Source organism: Salmo salar, chromosome ssa04 (assembly GCF_905237065.1).
Source record: "Salmo salar chromosome ssa04, Ssal_v3.1, whole genome shotgun sequence".
In the NCBI taxonomy this organism is placed as follows: Eukaryota; Metazoa; Chordata; class Actinopteri; order Salmoniformes; family Salmonidae; genus Salmo; species Salmo salar.
Window position 1 is genome coordinate 66783362 of NC_059445.1, and position 5408 is coordinate 66788769.

The window sequence follows — 5408 nt, forward strand, 5'->3', positions numbered from 1 at the left end:
TAGAATTCTCTGATACAGAGCAGAATTCATGGTTCCTTTTATTAAGGCAAGTCGTCCAGGTCCTGAGGCAGCAAAAGCATCCCCAAACCATCACACCACCACCACCATGCTTGACCGTTGGTATGAGGTTTTACTGTGGAATGCAGTGTTTGGTTTTCGCCAGACATAATGGGACTCATTTCATCCAAAAAGTGGACTCAAGTTTGCCAAAAAGCACCTGGAAGCACCTGGATGATCATTAAGACTCTTGGAAGAATTTTCTATCAACAGATGAGTCAAAAGTACAACTTTTTGGATGACATGGGTCCCATTATGCCCGGCACCACTCCGCCAGCACTCTCACCTCATTTTTAATCAGGCCTACCACTGTTGTTGTCTGCAAACTTGACGATTGAGTTGGAGACATGCATGGCCACACAGTCATGAGTATAGTCATGGCTATTAAAATCCTTATTGTATTTATGGACATATAAAAGGCTCCCAACCAAAGTCCTAACATAGAGATTGATGCTCATATCAATGTTTCATTGATTTCCATTAAGAGAGGGTGGCCAAACATTCAGCGAAATGCTGTATTAAATATGCCTGCCAGTGGAACAAATACACAGGGCTAGCTGACCATACAGACTTCAGATGAATGTTCTCTCTATGTAAATTGGCATACATGTCAAATAAGGAGTACAGCAATTGCTGTTAGACTTCAATCACTGGGTATTTGTTTCATTATAGTGTATGATTACCCAGCTAGCCAGCCAGACAGTATTAGGAATACTGTATATTATTATTGTCGGCTACATTACCGTGGCAGTCTGAGTGGGACAGAAATGTGTGACTGATTGCTAGATGCAAAAGGGGCGAACTCCCAGGCAAAGCCATCTTTTGAGGTGAGGTGTGTTTCCAGAGGATGCAGGCTATACAAAGAGAAAGTGAATCTAGTGTATACCATACTAACACTTACTGTAGATTGCTCCTTTGAATGGGAGTGGTCAAATGATCTGATAATGTTTTTATTATTTCAGGAGGATGGACTGTCGTTCTGAACACTTCTTACATTATTCGTATTTTGTGACAGTATAATTTTCCCCATTTATCACTGTACCTGTCTGCTGCTGTAGAATCTCTCTCTCTCTCTCTCTCTCTCCCCCCCACCCCCACCTCGCGGCAAAACATTTTATTGCCCCCCCTCTTTGTGGCGAAAGAATGATTTGCAGCTTTAAAGTTAATATCCTGCAATTCAACACATTTTGTCATGGGGCATAGGAAAAATGTTGCAGTTTAAAAGCAAAGCTTCTGTAATTATACACATCTTGCCATGGGGCAGAGAGTACATTTTGTCATTTAAAACAAATGTTATGCAATTCTACTGATTTGGCGGAAAGAAAACTAGCAGTTTTAAAGCTAATTTCCTGCAATTCTACACATTTTGCTATAGCATAGGGCAGACCCCGTTCTGAGATAGCTGGGATGCCCTCTTCCTAGCAAGTGAGCAATATTTTTGGGAATTGGGTTACTTAATTAATTGGTTTCAGATTATTTTGGGCTGATTTGGGCATTGGGTCAAAAACATACAGTACCAGTCAAAAGTTTGGACAAACCTACTCATTCAAGGGTTTTTGTTTTTTGTTTTTTTACTATTTCCTACATTGTAGAATAATAGTGAAGACATCAAAACTATTAAATAACACATATGGAATCATGTAGTAGTAACCAATGATGTAGTAATATTTTATATTCTATCTTTTATTTGATTAACACTTTTTTGGTTACTACATGATTCCATATGTGTTATTTCATAGTTTTGATGTCTTTACTATTATTCTACAATGTATACAATAAAGAAAACCCTTGAATGAGTAGGTGTGTTCACACTTTTGACTGGTACTGTAAATATCCCACAACTGTTTGTGGACAGCAATAACCACAACTAAACTTTGTCTTTCTACGTTACATAGCAATGTCGACATTTAACATTTCCTATGTTCCTCGGGAGTTGCAGCGTTGAGACAAGATTGTAATTGGATCACAATAGGATATCACAAAATTGGGGAGAAAAAGGGGGTAAATAAATAAATAATAATATTATAGTGTATAGTATGGTACAGTAGGAATACTATTCACTGTATTCACTGTACTGTTTCTGTGGACTTTACTGTAGTATTCAATGTAGTGTTTTCTGAATTGAAGTCCACAAAAACACTACAGTGAATAAATCAAATCACATTTATTGGTCACATACACATATTTAGCAGATGTTATTGCGGGTGTAGCAAAATGCTTGTGTTTCTAGCTCCAGCAGTGCAGTAGTATCTTACAATTCACAACAATACACAAATCTAAAAGTAAAATAATGGAATTAAGAAATACATAAATATTAGGATGATCAATGTCAGAGTGGCGTTGATTAATTACAGTAGAGTAGAATACCATGTATACATATGAGATGAGTAAAGCAGTAGATAGACATTATTAAAGTGACTAGTGGTCAATTATTAAAGTGGCCAGTGATTCCATGTCTATGTATATAGTGCAGCAGCCTCTAAGGTGCAGGGTTGAGTTGCCGGATGGTAGCCAGTTAGTGATGGCTATTTAACAGTCTGATGGCCTTGAGATAGAAGCTGTTTTTCAGTCTCTCGGTGCCAGCTTTGATGCACCTGTACTGACCGCACCTTCTGGATGATAGCGGGGGGAACAGGCAATGGCTCGGATGGATGATGTCCTTGATCATCTTTTTGGCCTTCCTGTGACATCGGGAGCTGTAGATGTCTTGGAGAGCAGGCAGTGTGCCCCCGGTGATGCGTTGGGGAGACCGTACCACCCTCTGGAGAGCCCTGCGGTTACAGGCAGTACAGTTGCCGTACCAGGCACTGTTGCGCCTTCTTCACCACACTGTCTGTGTGGGTGGACCAATCCAGATTGTCACTGATGTGTACACCAAGGAACTTGAAGCTTTCCACCTTCTCCACTGCGGTCCCGTCGATGTGGATAGGGGCGTGATCCCTCTGCTGTTTCCTGAAGTCCACGATCAGCTCCTTTGTTTTGTTGACGTTGAGGGGAGGTTATTTTCTTGGTACCACTCCGCCAGGGCCCTCACCTCCTCTCTGTAGGCTGTCTCATCATTGTTGATAATCAGGCCTACTACTGTTGTGTCATCTGCAAACTTCATGATTAGGTTGGAGGCGTGCGTGGCCATGCAGTCATGGGTGAACAGGGAGTACAGGAGGTGGGTGCGCACGCACCCTTGTGGTGCCCCTGTGTTGAGGATCAGCGAAGTGGAGGTTTTGATTCTTACCTTCACCACCTGGGGGCGGCACATCAGGAAGTCCAGGTCCCAGTTGTAGAGGGCGGGGTTTAGACCCAGGGCCCCAAGCTTAATGATGAGCTTGGAGGGTGATATGGTGTTGAAGGCTGAGCTATAGTCTATGAACAGCATTCTGACATAGGTATTCCTCTTGTCCAGATGGGATAGGACAGTGTGCAATGTGATGGCGATTGCATTATCTGTGGATCTATTGGGGCGGTAAGCAAGTGGGTCTAGGGTGTCAGGTAAGGTAGAGGTGATATGATCCTTAAGTTGCCTCTCAAAGCACTTCATGATGACAGGGTCACGTCTTGGAACGGCAAATCCATGGACCTCTCAGAGGCTAAACTGGATTCCAGAGTCACATCCAGCCTGAAATATGCTTGTGAGACCATCGTTGAACAACATGAAGTCATTTAGTCATTTAGTTCTGTTAACTTTGCTTTCTTGGGTACAGGAACAATGGTTGACATATTGAAGCAAGTGGGGACAGCAGACTGGGATAGGGAGAGATTGAATATGTCCATAAACACTCCAGCCAGCTAGTCTGCATGCTCTGATGATGCGGCTAGGGATTCCGTCTGGGCCGGCAATAGTTAACACGCTTAAATGTCTTACGTCGACCACAGAGAACAAGAGCCTACAGTCCTTGGGAGCGGAACGTGTCGGTGGCACTGTGTTATCCTCAAAGCGGGCGAAGAAGGTGTTTAGCATGTCTGCGAGCAAGTCGTCGATGTCCGCAATGTGGTTGGATTTCCCTTTGTAATCCATGATTGTCTGTAGACCCTGCGACATACGTCTCGTGTTGAGCCGTAGAATTGCGACTCCACTTTGTCTCTGTACTGACGTTTAGCCTGTTTGATTGTCTTATGGAGGGAATAACTACACTGTTGGTATTCGACTGTATTCCCAGTCACCTTGCAATGGTTAAATGCGGTGGTTCGCGCTTTCAGTTTTGCGCCAATGTTGCCATCTAGCCACGGTTTCTGATTTGGGTAGGTTTTAATAGTCACCGTGGGACCAACATCCCCTATACACTTCCTGATGAACTCCGTCACCGTGTTCGTGTAAGTGTCAATGTTATTCTCAGAGGCTACCCGGAACATATCCCAGTCCGTGTGATCAAAACAATCTTGATGGATGGATTCTGATTGGTCAGACCAGCGTTGAATAGACCTTAGCACGGGTAGTTCCTGTTTGAGTTTCTGCCTATAGGAAGGGAGGAGCAAAATTGAGTCGTTATCTGATTTGCCGAAGGGAGGGCGGGGGAGGGCCTAGTAGGCATTTCGAAAAGGCGAATAGCAGTGATACTGTAGTATACGGCAGTATTTACAGTTCACTATAGTATAAATGAGTAGTATGTAAGTGGGGGGGGGGGTTCTCCTTGAGGAAACCTACTGGAGAAATTCTAAAAGAGCCAACTTTACATAAGTTGTAGGTAGGTAGGACTGGGTTCTGAACGGATATTTTCAGCGCTTCTGCTCTTTTCTATAACATCTAGGGAACATAATATATGGTCTATACTTGTCATGTAGGTTTCTCACTTAAGGGTGGCACAACTTTGAATATGGGGGAGGGGAATGGGCAGGGTATGTGCAAATTTAATACCGTAGAATTTACTATAGTAAAAAACAGGTAAAAGAGATATTTCTGTAGTATTTACTACAGTGTTTTTTGGGTGATAATACTGGCTTCCGCTTAACCCGGAAACCAGCCGCACCAATGTGTCAGAAGAAACACCATACACCTGGCAAACGTGTCAGCGTGCATTGCGCTCAGCCCGCCACAGGAGTCGCTAGAGCGCAATGGGACAAGAACATCCCTGCCGGCCAAACCCTCCCCTAACACGGACGACGCTGGGCCAATTGTGCGCCGCCCCATGGGTCTCCCGGTCGCGGCCGGGTGCGACAGAGCCTGGACTAGAACTAGGATCTCTAGTGGCACAGCTATCACTGCGATTCTATAGTAAACTGTAGTATTTTTTATGTGGGTAGACTTAATCTGTGTCTGGTAAACGGGTCTCTAAAGTTTAGTGCAACAAGATGTAATATCATTACCTTTAACAGTTAATCCATGTTGGTGTAACTCACCCCAAGTGACTATAGGCCTC

General features: G+C 43.5%; 1 non-coding gene across 1 annotated transcript; it reads right to left on the bottom strand.

Moving 5' to 3' along the window:
• Window positions 1–4671: 4671 nt before the first annotated feature.
• On the bottom strand, window positions 4672–4724 carry LOC123742634 (U7 small nuclear RNA). The gene has a single exon (XR_006769784.1). It is a non-coding gene; the product is annotated as a U7 small nuclear RNA (small nuclear RNA).
• Between the last annotated feature and the right edge of the window lie 684 nt (window positions 4725–5408).